The sequence below is a fragment of the Rhea americana genome, unplaced genomic scaffold (assembly GCF_003343005.1).
Source record: "Rhea americana isolate MKP2758 unplaced genomic scaffold, rheAme1 scaffold_1, whole genome shotgun sequence".
NCBI lineage: Eukaryota > Metazoa > Chordata > Aves > Rheiformes > Rheidae > Rhea > Rhea americana.
The window spans coordinates 2,385,197-2,400,159 of record NW_028185038.1 but is presented as its reverse complement, the minus strand read 5'-3'; positions in this window follow the sequence as shown (position 1 = coordinate 2,400,159).

The following is a 14,963-nucleotide window of genomic DNA, read 5'->3' as shown; positions in this document are numbered from 1 at the left end:
AGCAAAAAAATAGAATAAAACAAAAACCCTCAAGCAAACAAACTTTACTTTAAAGCCTTGAGAATAAATACTGAGTTTAGTAGTCACGTGCATGTACATGTGAGAATATGTGTATGAGGAGACTTTCATTAGGATTATAGTATTTGATATAATTAATGACTAGGAGTGATATCTTGATTGGCAGGGACAGAATTCTAATCTCTACCACTGGCTCTCTTTATGGTGTTAGATGGCTCACAGTAAATTTGGTGTTTCTGCTCAAATTGCCCTGAAAATGTTTAAAATAAGTATTTATCTATCACACCTTCTGTGAACAGGTCCTCCGCTTAAAGATGCAGGCCCAGCCTCTCTTGTGCTTCAGCACAGTACAGCTTTTACAACAAAATCTTGCCTTGTATATTTAAAGCGTATGAGTGAAAATTGCTGTTTTATTGATAAACACTATTTATTGAGGATTAATTATTGAAATATGTCTAATAGCTTGTTATTTTCATTGCCATAATTATAACCTTCTAAATCAAATTTTCCTGTCTTTCTTTTCAAAGTATAAATAATGCTGCAATTTCTGAAATTTCCACAAATGAATATATTACTTAAATTGGAAATCCATTTTCAGTCCCTTTTATGATGTTACAATACAAACAAAAGTATTCGCTTCTGATACTGAGATAAACTTGCATTTRTACAAAATGTCAGCTGCATGTTTAAACAATCTTAATGGCGTGATACCGTTACAGAACTCCATGATCTAGATTAGATTTCAGAGAATCATTTCTGACTTTTGGCCATTAGGAGTYTTGGGCTAAGGAGAAGGAGATCTGTGAAATGCTGTTAAAAAGGAACAGAAAATGAACATCCATTTAGAAGAAATATAACATCTTCAGCTACTTATTTTGGTGGCTGCACATGTTGGCCTCCARATCGGAAACTGCTTGTATTTGGTTTAGATGGCAGGTACAGCTTTTAATTTGGAATCTCATATAAGGAGAAAGGAGTTTCTTACATAAAAGCATTAAAAAGAATCTAAAAAATTGTACAGTTTGACAGTTTTTTTCAGATCTCTAAACAAAYGATTAGTGCTGATCCTTGCATAGTTTTGATAGTATTTCCATAAAATGGACTCTCAGTCTTTTCTTATAAAAATCTTCTAAAACCATGATGAAATAGCCCTTGTGCTAAGAATGTAATCTGRAGGTATTCTTAAACATATTAGCCTTTTAGGAACAAATATGAACATATCAAATTGTCATATTTGAGAAGGGGTTATGATGACACTGGTTTTAAAGCACTGGCTTCAGTCTTCAATGTTAGCARTAACTATTGTTAGCTGCCTTAGTTAAGGCTTCTATCAGTCTAAAATCTGTTTCTTAGACAGTCAAGTATGCGTCATATAGGCTTATAACATAAATACTATATGCAATTTTGGAGCAAGAACACATTATCCACTTAGCTTATTGACTGGGTTCATGTGGAGTTGACTGCAGCACCATTTCTGTGAATGTGACAACCCACGGATGAAATATCTTTGCTATGCTGGCCTGTAGACAACTGTGTCAGCTAATACGGCATGCTACCGTTAAGTTGAACAACACTGCTGCTGTCACCCTCTTCTTTTAGAAACCATTTTCTATGTCAGAAATAAGAGCAAGACCTCACTCGAAAGTGTTCTGTGTTAGAACCAAATTCTTTCTGATCTTTATGCAAAGCTTGACATTGTATAGTCATGATTATTTGTTGAAGTAAGTGCTTTTAAAAATGTGTGAGTGTAACATTAGCTGGAAGCAACCCCTTTGCTCCTCTGGGAAGAGCTATATTCATTATTTTCTCTTTTAACCGAGATGTAGACCAAGGACAATCCAGATCCTGGTTACCATTGTACTAGAATGGTGTTTTCTGGTTCTTCTCTAGTTTAATGTTGAGGCAATGTCATCGGAAAATGCTTAATAACAAAGATCAAATCTCCCCTTCAAATGMCAATATTTCCCAACTGCAAGAAATTTATGCAAACTATTGTCTGTCTGGTGATTTGAGATTTTGTATGTTGTGAATCTGAATCATTCATACTTATCCAAATTGAATAAAACATATTTATTGAATACCTGAATACAATCCATTAAATTTCATAAGAGCAAAGGAATTCTTACCTTAATACTGGAAAGATCAGAAAAGGGGAAACTGAAGRTGCTGCTGCAACTTGTGCTTAGAATAATGGTTTCAGTGCCATAAGTATATTAGTGTCTGTACTTATCATACAGAAATATATTTTGTGACAATGCAGCTGTTGCATGTTCCAGGCCTCCCACCTCTCCCCCCCCTGCCCCCATCTTAAATAGGCCAGAAAGACCTAACAATCTCTACCTCATTTCTCAAGTATTCTCACAATAGATTTGGGATAAGATAGGTGGCAGCTTGCTCTAAGTTGTCTTTACCTTTCAGAAAATTTTATTGAAGTTTAGCTATTCATAGGAGCTCCCTACTATTTAATGTCACTTACATTTGTGTGAACATTCTTATCTATACATGTTGAATCTTTTCCTATAACCACTCAAGGCAAGATCATATGACTAGACCTATTAGGATATGCCAAAGATAACTCAAATACAAGGAAAGCAAAATTTAACTAAGAAAGTAGGTTACCAGCTCTGTAATGATACTGATGATCATTTTATAACATTTTGGTTATTTCTACATTTCTTGGTTCCAAGGCTGTGCTATAGCTCAGTTTCTTCTTTTGATATCTTTTAATTTCTTCAGTACTTATTTTAAATTACTGATATCCATCAATTTATGACTAAAACTGGGTGGACTACAATACAATTTTATCCAAATRTAAATCTAGGTTTAATATAATGTGTTTGGATTCAAGTTTAGATCTTTATGAACTTTAATGGGGAATAGGTGTCTGTCCCTCAGAACAGCCTGTTCCTTAACGTGCAAAGACACCTAAGGAGTTTCCAGTCTGGCTTGGAATTAGAAGCATGGAAACTATATATCTAGGGAAGAGAGACAGGGATATATGGGGGTGTGTGTGTGTGCACGCGCGCGTGCGTGTGTGTATTTATATATCTCCCTGTGTAGAGATGAGAGGGATGTATAGATGAGATAGACAGATATAAAGAGAGATAGGGATGAAAGGAGACAGAGAAGAAAAAGAGAAAGAAAGGGAAGAGAGAGAGAGAAAGAAAAAGAATGAAAAGAAAGAGAAAGAAAAGAGAACGTGAGAGAGAAGGAAAGAGGGAAAAGAAAGAGAAAGTGAGAATGAGAAAAAAGGGGAGAAAGAAAAAAGAAAATGAGGGAAAAATGTGAGAGAAAGCAAAAGACAAAGAGAAGGAGAGAGAAAAAGAAGGGGAGAGAAAATGAGAGAAAAAGGGAAAGAGAAGAGGAGAGAAAACAAGGAGAGAAAAAGAAGAGAAAGGAGGCAAAGAAAGAAGGTAAAAAGACAAATGAAGGGATATTGGAACAGCAGTTCCTGGGGAGCTGGTGATCTGAATGGCTGTTTGTTCTATTTGCACAGTGGTTGAATATATGTATAGGACTGAAATGGATCATCTCAGGTCACAATCTAGACTATCCTCTCTTACGAATTAGGATCAAATATATTAAGATCATCCCTAGTGTGTATATATGTAATCTGTGCTTTTTTWAAAAACAAACAAACAAACAAACAGCTGTAATAGTGTGGATATCAGATCAATGATAATCTGCTCCATCATTTAACTGTCCTGATAGCTRGGCAATTTTCAGTTAGCTTCTGATTTAGCTTTCCTTTGCTATGTTGGTTACTGTAATTAATAACAGGTCTAATTTATCTATATCTTTCTTAAAACTTGGAGGCCCAAACTTAAAAGACTGCTGTTGTTGGAACTTCAGGAGTGATATTCAGGAAATACTACTTCTCTTGTCTCATGTATGAGAGGCAGTGGGCACTAACTGAAACACAGGAAATCCCATCTGAACAGAATAAAACACTTGCATGTTTGTGTCAATGTATTCCTGAATTACAGTTTAGTTTATTGCAACAATATCATACTTTCGGATCATTATCACTTTGTGACCCACTGCACCATACCTTTTTCTATTATGTAGACAATTATCCTCTATTTTCTCCTTTTAAAATGATTAGCACTTGAGAAAAATGTAATGCCTATGCTTCCCCCATGCCAAAATTAAAGACAATTTGCTATATTCCTGATTCAGAAGAATTGTGTTAGCATTTGTTTGAATCTCTGAATTCATGAAAATGTTGACTTTTCCAAATGACTGAAAATTTATCCTTCAATATAAGGAGCACCTTTGATGTTGAGTGCTCGTATTGATTTTTATACTTGTATGATTATAATTTTCAGTTTATAAGTCAAATTCTGTTTTCTGAGATTCTGGGGTAAATAAACCTAACTCCAGTGGTTTCTACAGATTTGGCCCCATCAAAGCTGAAAAATGCTGTGTACCTCTTATCACAGGAAAACAGTAGGGATATACAGTAGGGAAAGCCTTCTTTTCTGAAGCTAAAGATCTGAAAAGATATGGTACAATATGCTCCAATATGTATTCTTCTGTATAATATTAAACTTTGTATCATCTGAAGAAAAACATTCTGGTTTCAAAATCATGTTCTGGATATGATGCCTCCTCTTCTGGATGTGACGGTCAGGGAATTCTCTTTCCATGTGTTAGAACCAGTTATGGCCCATATAACTGTCATTGTTTCAGTAACCTGCAGATTTGTTACCATAAAGAGGCTTCCCAACAAAGTTATTTTTATTAAGCCAGCAATCAGATCCAAAGCTGAACAGAGATGCCTGTTGTTTAGAGATCTGAGGTTATATGTAATATATTTTGAAATTCTATATATGGACAGGAGAATATAGTCATGGTTACAGCAGTGGGCAGGAAATCACAGTTTTGAGTCTTGGCTGTGCCACAGACTTGCAGTGTGACTTTGGACAAGCTACTCTTTGTGCATTAGCTAATAATACTATCTCTATCTCCCAGGGGTGTTGTGAGAATACATTCATTAATGTTTGTAAGGCGCTTGGATACTACAGTGAAGGGGCCATATAAGCACTTAGAGAAACAATCCATTTTTGCAACAATGTGCATCTCCCTGACTAAGGACTTTTTTGCTGGAAGATTTTCATAGCTGCTTGTTATGAATAAATCTATTTTATAATGATACAGTGAGGTTAAACTGCCTTTTGGAGTGCAGTTTCACGTTAGTATTCAGAACAGGTGTAAACACTCATAAGTTTGAAAGCTGTTCCCAAGAAAAGAGAATAGAATTTTTATACTCATACATTTGAATGGAAAAGATACCCCTCCTGATTCATCTAGTTCAAAACATGGAGAATTATTTACATCTGTATCTGTCTCACAAATGGTTTATTCTATTTCAAGTGCTTCTCATTACATTGTCTAAACTACCTCCCCAGGCAAGTCATTCCATTGCCTAATTGCCTTTAAAGTTAAACAGTTTGCTCAAATGTCTACCCTATTTTTCTCCTTGTGGATATAAGCTGCTCTTTTAGTCTGTCCTTTCTTTCTGAAATAACCTTCACTCATACGTGTTCAGTTCAGACACACAACAGAGTTATAACAGGTTAACAAGTTATTGCTTTAGAGCCGATGGGAGGTAAATTGGTAAGGCACTGTAATTTGATTTGATAATTTGCCTGGCTGAGTGCTGTACAGTAATAAAACCTGAGTATGGGGCTCAGAGTACTAGCACTAAGCAGAAGGAAAAGCATATTCGATATTCCCAATGCCTTTGTAGAGAAGTTGCTGTTGAGGGAGTTCCAAACTGGAGGAATAGGTGCAGTAAAGACTTCATAAAGAGTTTTGTTTTATTTTGTTCTCATTTGTAAAAGCTAGGAGGAGCAGATAAATTATGAAAGTAAGGGATTTGGATGAGTGTGAGCAGTCCCTGAGGACAACGGAGAGGGATCTGCAGCTTTGGAAAGATCAGGAAACAAAGTATCTGTTGTGCATCTGTGTATCCATGATAATTTTTTACTTTTTGGGTTGAGTTGTTGCAAATTTCTCAGAGAGGCAAAAGTCAGAAGTGTAATTCAGTTGCTGAAGGTTAATGAAAATATGTGATAACTAGAAGACAGAGACCCTAAAAATGTCCCAACTGTGGGAACATATATTATGTCAGCTCATATGCTATTAAAGCTAGAAAATCCAGATTGTCTTCGAAAGTATCCCACTGTGAGAAATCAGTGCTTTACAGTCAATTACAAGATGTAAACATATAGGAARCTAGGCATCATTTATTCAGGAATGGAATTACTTATTATTAATTTGCAGGTTTTAACATTTAGCCAGTTTGTTGTGAAGTCCATCCCTGTACTATTGGGRTTTTTTTTGAATATATACTGAATAGGATTGTTTTTAATAAAGCTTCTATATGAATGACAGCAGAAATGTTTTTCAAGATGATGGTTTCTCAAGATTAGTACTGTTTTTGAGCTGTATTTYGGCTTTCTTAGCTATTCAGGAGAAGAGTTTTCCTACTTTTTTTTTTCCTTTCCTTTCTCTGTGAGAACTGGGTATGGAATGGGGCTGGCATTTTCCTCTATCACTTGCATACCATATGCCACTCTGGACAGAAGAACAGACCAAAAGAAGGAGAGCAGTAAGCTACACTAGTCTAGGGTTTTTGGCAACTCATTACAAAAGGAGCTATGAGCAGTAACTTACAGTCTTAACTTGCACTCACAGTCACTGAGTTCCTCCCAACCTGAGGTATTGCGTCTTGTTTTCTGGGCTTAGCGAAAGACTCAATACAACCATCTTTCCTTACTGYTTTTTAGTAAAAATAGTACCTGTATTATGGCTTTCTTAATGAAAATTCCAGATTTGGTAATAACACTTGATGTAGGATTGAATAAAAAGTATCAGTAAAGTCAAGTGAAGGAAGCATGATTAACAGTAGATAATGTCATTCTATTATTGTCTCTCACTTGTTTTATATYATAGCACTTCTTTCTACTTTTTTTCATATTTCTGTTTATTTGGCATTATTTAAGACCTCTGTTAACAAAAATTTCATCTCAAAACATATTTGCATAGCAAAACAATACAGTGACAATAAAATCTCTACCAAAACAAATATAATGTAACTCCTAGGATTACTTTTATCTTCTTCAAAAAATGGAAAATAATTTACCTATTGTGACAGAATAATCCTCTCTGATGCACTGAATGCATCACACAAACAACTAGCGTGACAAAGATGAATACAGTTTGAACAAGCAGTTTACAAAACTATCTACAAAACTCAGTTCTAATAGTCAGTTAAAAAAGAGGACCATCACAAATTGAAAATGTGAATTTCTGTTGAAATTTTTTCATTTTGCATTGTGTCTGTCAAAAGGAAGATACACATCTTAACCTTTCTCTCTGGAAAAGAGCTAAACCTACGCAGAGTTTTACATTTATATTACTATGTTTTAATGATTCTCTTACCAAATTTAGACAACTTCTTGAGGCTATTTTTCTATATGAGAAGCAGCAGAGTAAATAATCTGATGTATCACCAAGTGCAAGAACCTTTTCCTTATGGCAAAGTAGATTGTAGTGATTTCTCAGAGTAGGGGGTGATTGGCTCATATTTTATCCATTTTGATAGGACAACAGTATTGATAAACACCTTCCTTCCTATGGCACTTCTTTAGGACTGGTGCCAGTTGCAGATGCTAACACTAGCATAACAGCTTCCCCCTTACTGATCACCTTGGTGTCCTTAATCCTCAGGCAATGCTCTTCAATATCCAGTAAATCAAGATCTTGCTTGTAGTTGTTGATATTTCAGTTTACTACCTAAAATACACACTTGCTTCTGATATCTCTTCTGTATTCTTCTGACACTATTTTGAAGAAAACATGTTTATTCTTTTTTTAAAAAAGATGGTACTAGAAGAAAAAAATCTGTTACATKTATGCAAAAAGAAGAAAACAATACTGAAAACTGAAACTTCAAAGACACTTTTAAACATAACAGTTATTCTAGTTAATTACACTGCCTTTTGCTAGTCCCTATTTTCTAGCAGCAGTTGTCAGAAGTTTTAGGAGTTTGATTTGTTCTTTCTATTTTAGAGATTTTTCTGTGAAAAAAAGATTTTTCTGTCATTGTTTTTTCATAAAAAAGCAAAGCAAGCTGTTCGTGGATCCAACCTTTYGTGGCACTAGAGTTTTAGTTTTTATTAAACATAGATGGGGTTTTACTATGAAGGCAATAATTAGATAAGTGCTATGTGCTATATTTCTTTTTTTACGGAAGCTTCTGTCAAAGAATGAGGGGGGAGAGAGAGAGAGAGAGAGACAGACCCTTTTATCTAGTTTCAGTTATGTCAGATGTAACTGGATATGCATTTGGTTAACTTATATCTAAAATGACTACAAAAAAATCCCCTAAATTAGTGAAAGCTAGTTTTATGAATAATGTTCTCAGCATCTTGAAGTAGCTGTTACATATGGTAGGGTGATTACAAGGGGAAACTGAGGTCTTCAATTCTAAATCTTCAGGTTTGTGAACTGTTAGACCCCCTAATGTTGTAGTTTTTTCTGTSTTCATTTCCTTTTGCGTTTTCAGAAGTGATTTCAATTGAATCATTTATGGTTCTTCCATTCAGATTATAAGAGCTATTTTGGAGCGGATAACCCTCAATGGCTGTATATGAGACATTGCCCGGGGTGCTTCCAAGATGCTTTTGAGCTGGGTAAGGAATACTTCAAGTGTTGACACATTCTCAAAGCACTGTAGCATGGATTGAGAGCATATGGTTTATAAAATATGTTACTGACCAATATTCTGTGCAGTATTGACAGAATAGACTATATCATTTCCTTTGAAATGTTAAACAAAACAAAACAAACATTAAAAACATATTTTCAAAAATGAAATAGAATATCTAATCTGTATGCTGTAATTCATATGCAAAAACTCTAAGATATCATTGCCTGCTTCTGATGTGTCTACRTTTTCTACTGTGGCCATTCAATGTTTAATATTTTACTAATGTAATGTCATAATATTACCAGTATATTAATATACTGGTGGGGTAAACTGTGCTAAGAAATTTACTGTGACTTCAGGATCAAAGCTAACAGACATGTGGGCATGTCTTAACCAATATGTTACTTTAATGCTCAAACTCGCATTCAAACCCTCCGTATCATCCCTGCTATCTACACGTTGCTTTATACATTCTTATGGACCCTGGAGCAGTGAGTCATCATGAGTGGAGTCTCATCTGCCCCTTCAGCTCTGGGCAYGGGCAACCAAACACACATGGACTGGTGAACTCGAACCTGTGCACAGCCATAGGTATCAAAGCCAGTATAGACACAGGGGGCTGGGCTGCGCCTTTCAACTGCGGGTGCATTCAGGGAGGAATTTGGAAAAAGCTTTCTGTCTCTTGTTCAAGAGCCTGCTGACGAGTGCGAAGATCAGGACAGCCTGGCATAGACTGCGTGATGGGAAAAGCTCCCAAGAGCTGGCACAAAAATGGGTCCATGACCCCCTTCACTCCTTCTCAAAGGCTGAGCAATATCCAGGGAGAATGCATATTATGCCATAGAAAAAGACATTACTCTTACAGTGTCTGTATAATACTCTTTCTAATGTTCAATCTTTCTGAAGTCTGACTGAATCAGCTACAATATCTCCAGGACTTTTACTGAAGTTATTCCATGCTGTGTGCCGTCAGTAGTTTCAGTTGCAACCTAATGAAGATAATATTGCTCTGTGTGTGTAGGGCACTGTTTTAATAGCTGGGTGTTTTTTTTGTTGTTGTTTTTGTTAAATGCCAAAATCTTAAATGCTTCATCTCATGTTGTAATTAAAGGTGTGAAGTTCTGTTTTAAAGCAGTGTAAGCATGCAGAAAAAGGGTTTCTATTAAAATTACATAATTCAAAATGAAACCAAAGAGGATGCTGCCCTTTAAAAAATATGCTGTTTTGTGAAAAGCTGTTATACAGGGGCTACTTCATTAACTCTAGTAAGTTAGAGGCTGCCTGATGTATATGGTTAGAAGATGAAACCTTCTGTATAAACCTTTTGCAAAAAACAAACAAGCAAGCAAATAGTAAGGACGATGTGTGTACAAGGGAAGGCTATTTTAATCTGCAGTTCCTGCCATTATCCCACCCCAGGTGTATATAGATGGGCCTCCAATGYGTTAATTCCTCATAGCAGAGAGTTCAGTAATAAATTTCAGATTAGCTTGCAGTAGTCTCCTTCATCTTGCCAAACAAAATATGTTTTATACCACTTAATATTATCTGGCTATAGCTAATAATAGCTAGAAACTAGCTAATTATTTTTTTTTTAATATCAAGAGCTAGTAGACTATATATATGACTGGCTTGTAAAATCATGGGTTTATATTTCAGAACARCAAGTAAATTTGTGTTCTGAGATTTAAGATAAATTTGAAAACCATTTTCTCCTTTACTTATTCAGGATTGTGGAATGAAGTACTGAACACAGACCCAGTAGAAACTTAGTATTTAAAATTCTGGGCCTCATATAATGTTGCAGTCTGACACAAGTGTGGATCTACTGAAAACACGACAGTTTTCAGGCTTAAAAGAGGACTGTCATAGTGGTAAATTCATTTTAATTTACACTTACATTATAATTATTGTTTATTTTGTGCATCTAAGTTTTCAGCTGTGTATTTGAAGTAGTGAATAACTTTTTAAAGTATCTGCATTTAACATTTGTCTGAAAAGTATTTTTTTTCCCTCCACTAGTTTGTTAGCAACCAAAGGTTACCCCTTCTCTCAATAATATCACYGAGCTTGCTCAAACATGACAGAGGCAGTCACTCTGTGTCCCTTGTACGAACACTGCGTATTCTGTCCAACTGGGGGGGTGCCTTGCTCTGTATACACTGCATTTTTGTGGTAGCTCCCTTGCCTACTTACTGCAATAAGAATCACCAAGGAAGGTGTCAAAAGAATCCGTAGTGGCCTGACTGAAGCTCCTTATTATCAATTTTTGTGATATTGAGGTGTGGAGGTGGAAGGTCAGAAGCTAAATAAATGTAAAGAAAGTTCTCTGGTCAAAGTTCAAGCTATAGGTCATGAACCGTAACAGTCAATTTGCCCATATGAATTTGTATCATAGCACTTCTGCAGAATTTGGATTCCCCCCCCCCCATTTGTGGGAGGGCAAGCAGCAAACCCCCAAACTCGTGAGCTTTGTGCCTTTTCCACACAATGCTGCTGCTGGCCRTTCTATGGGGTTTGCTAAGCCTTGACTCAGAGTCACTGCTTGTTCTGTGTGGCTTACCCCAGTGGGTCTTAGATTGTACTGAGATTTGTACTGTGACTTCAGGATGAAAGCTAACAGGTTGTGTGGGCATGTCTGACCCAATATGAAGGAGGACTTACTTACTGAAGGTTACTTCATTTAAGTTGTGTGCATATAGGCCAGACCCTCAGGAAGTGATGATGGAAACTCCGTGGTCCATAACTAAGTTTAATTAATATCATGTGTTTAATAGTCGTAGTTATAAAATAAAATMATTTTTTAAGTAGAGCTGTGTTAAAAAAAATAGTGGTTTTAGATCTGTACTAGTTGCAAGTACCATCAGTGTAGGAGTTGAATTTTGTAAGGCTCCAGATCTTGTAATCTCAGATGCACTGGAGTTTTTCTGTGTAAGAGATTCCCTGGGTCATAATGTTGTCGTTGTACTACTCATTGGAAAACCTCAATTGCAGAGCTAGTGGAATAAGAGTTGGATTAGYTGGCACAGTGTTGTCTGGCAGATCTTTCACTTGTGCAATGTTATCTCCTTCCCTTATATCCCCCACCCCCACTCCAGAGGATTCCTACTCTACTGCATTTGGTGAGATACATATGTTTTCCCCAGCTACAAGAGCTGTGAAGGGTTCCTCTGGGATATCTAAGTATAAATATCTAAGTGTGTCTTCAGTCGCTAGGTTATTTTTAGTCAATGAGTGGTTAGCAAGTCATCTATAATTGTGTAGTTAAATGTGTCAGAGCAGCTACTGCAAAGATAGGTGCTCCCTGTAAAAGGTTGAGTGTATCAGGTAAAATGAAAGCGCACAAGGGCAACGTGGCATAAGCGAGCTGCTTGAGGATTTGAATGGTACAAGGGGAGATTACGGGATAAACAGACATGAGGAAGATGATCCATGAGTGCAACATGGAAGGAGGAGCATGATAATATACTTCGACTAAACTATCCATAATACACGTGACTGGCATAGYGTGCCATTTTGGATTTGCGTTCTTTTGGAATTTACCAGTGGTTCAGGGGATCACAGCGATCTTAAAGAACCTTTCATTTCATTTCCCCTTAGCCAGCTCATGTACAGCCTTTGTCAGTAGTGGCCAAAAGCTATTACCAACCGGTGGCTGCTGAGTGTGAGAAAGTGAAATGAGTTCCCAATGGGCAACTGTCCACACGACAAAAACTGCTGGCACTGCTCGTTCTCTATAAATAGAAACCAAACCAGAAAAGAAAGTCAGTAAGATAGTAGGAAGAAGAGAAGAACAGCAAAATACTACAACTGAAAAGATAAAGTCTTTTTTTACAAATACATCAGAAGTACTAAGTAGACTTGACGCACTGTAATAAAGAAAAGGTGAATTATGTTGCACATTGATTATTCTAAAATACCTATGCCATGCTATTCCTGTGTCATGAGCAAACCAGAGAATTTAACAGAATCTCTTTAGAGAGTACTTTTTACTCCAGTGGTGCTTAGGTAGCACCAGCTGAAGATCTGGTGCAGTATTTTGAGGACTACATGCAGGAATTGTGACCAGTCCAACAGTAAAGAAATGTGAACTAATTGTTGGTATGCCGAGAACAGTGTGAAAAAAAATATTTAAAGGCTGCAAAGAGTAATTAGTGGAAATATATCCATCTGTATTCGTACAGTGTGTATATATATTGAATAACATATCATCTATTTTGGTAGATTAAAATGGGAAAGAATTTATAATGCCACCTCAGGCACATGTGAAAGATGAACTGGGTAATTTTCAACAAAATAAAATGTTAAACTTAGCATCAGGAGAAACATCCCAGCTGAGAGAACCACTGGGCTGGAATAATCTGCTCAAGTGACTGGTGACAGACTATTGCCTGAGTAACTCAAAAGCAGCACAAATAAAACCCAGTGGGCCAGTACCCCAGTGGGCATTGGCAAAAGTTTGGGCAAGATAAACTAATAATAGATACTGTCTGCTCTATTTTTCTTGGTGATTAAAAGCCAGTAGTAGATTCTGAATTTATTAGTGAAAATGGGCTAATGTCATGTTCTGTGCTACTGCATTTAGATCTGCATTGGCCATGCGTGGTTTCRTTTTTTACTGCATGAACAGGAATGAAATTATTATGTAAAAAAACATTCAACACAACTGAAAACACCAAGGGTTTAGTTACAGTAATATGGAGCACAATCTGAATATGATCACGTTCCAAGAATTTTAACGTCTTTTTATTTATAAAATATCTCAGCATTGAAGAATAAATCTTTGGAATTTTAGTAGAATCTTTTCAAGGGATTAAATGCAGAGTACAGAAAATACTTTTAAACCTCTAGAACTGAGCAAATGGTGCTATCTTTGCTACTGAGTTCCAGTTTTAATAATCTGTAGAGCTAGATTCTACAGAACTAGAAAGAAATGAGACGAAACAAATGAAGGAACAAATGAAGTTATTTCCAAAAGAGAATATATAGTTTGGAAATGATGTACATTTTTTTCAGTTGCTTTCTCAGAAGAATTTGGAAGTGCTTATAGCTCAAATACCTTTGCTTTTTCTCCTTGGCATCAGAAAATGCATCAATGATGCATTCATCACTACTTTTCCCAGCTGCAACTGAGGTGTGTATTTCAACATCTTTACCAGCCATTAGCCTTGTCAAGGAGCTTTCAGGTGCTCAGGATCCCTCCTCTAATGTTTAAATGTAACTAGGGAATTTGCTGAAGAATGGTTTCCAGGCAGAAGCTATTGCTGGGACACAGCCAAAGGGTACGTGCACCCTTTGTCTGTATATTGCTGGGGATGTGTGGCAAAAAAAAAAAAAAAAAAAAAAGGAAATTCATAGTGAGATAGTTCTGTAAATCTCTCTGGGTCTAAGCAGCTTAGAAATTGTTTGGCATGTGCTATTCCACGAGTTGGAGATGGAATGTAAATCTTAATAGGCTGAAATATAAGGGGAATTTTTGTTAGTGGAATATATTYGGAAAAACCTTTCAGAGAAGTCTGTGCTGGTAATTTGAGACATCTTCAATATTTTATAAATCTTTATTCAAGTGACAAGTCAAAAAATTGAAGACAGCTATTTTTGAATAGGACTCACCCTATTTGAAAGGTCCAAAGCTATTTAGAAAATATAAAAAAACACAGTGAACCATATTTAGTACAGCAAGCAGCGTTGCCAGGTACCACTGTCCTCCCAAATGGGAAGTCTTCTGGAATCCCTTGTTGCTATGAGACTAAATATCTCCGTACAGTGTGAGCACTGAACCAGATTTTGCTCCCACTTACACTAGCATTCATGTAGAGGGACTCCCCTGTGGCCAGCAAGCACAGTGCCAGATTCTGATGTCTTGCTTATTAAAAGGTCTGATCCAAAGCCCCCGAGTATTTTGCTAATTCAGGAGCTTCAAAGAAGTAAGACTAGTTTAGAATTGAAGTACATGGGAGCAGGGATGTCATTTTGAACTTTGAAAAGAGTAAGCAATAGATTTTGGCTCCCTGGCAGTGTGTCTTCACATACTTTAGTCAAAAAAGAAAGCAATATATTGCATAGAATTGTTTATAGCTTCTCTCTCCAAACTTAGCATTTTCAAGCTGAAAGATATGTATTGCTTATCCTGGTCTGCATAAACTCTTAAGTTTGAGACACTTTTAAAATCCATTTATCTTTATTTGTGGACTTTCTTTAAAAAAATGCAGCTATTTCTTTCTTT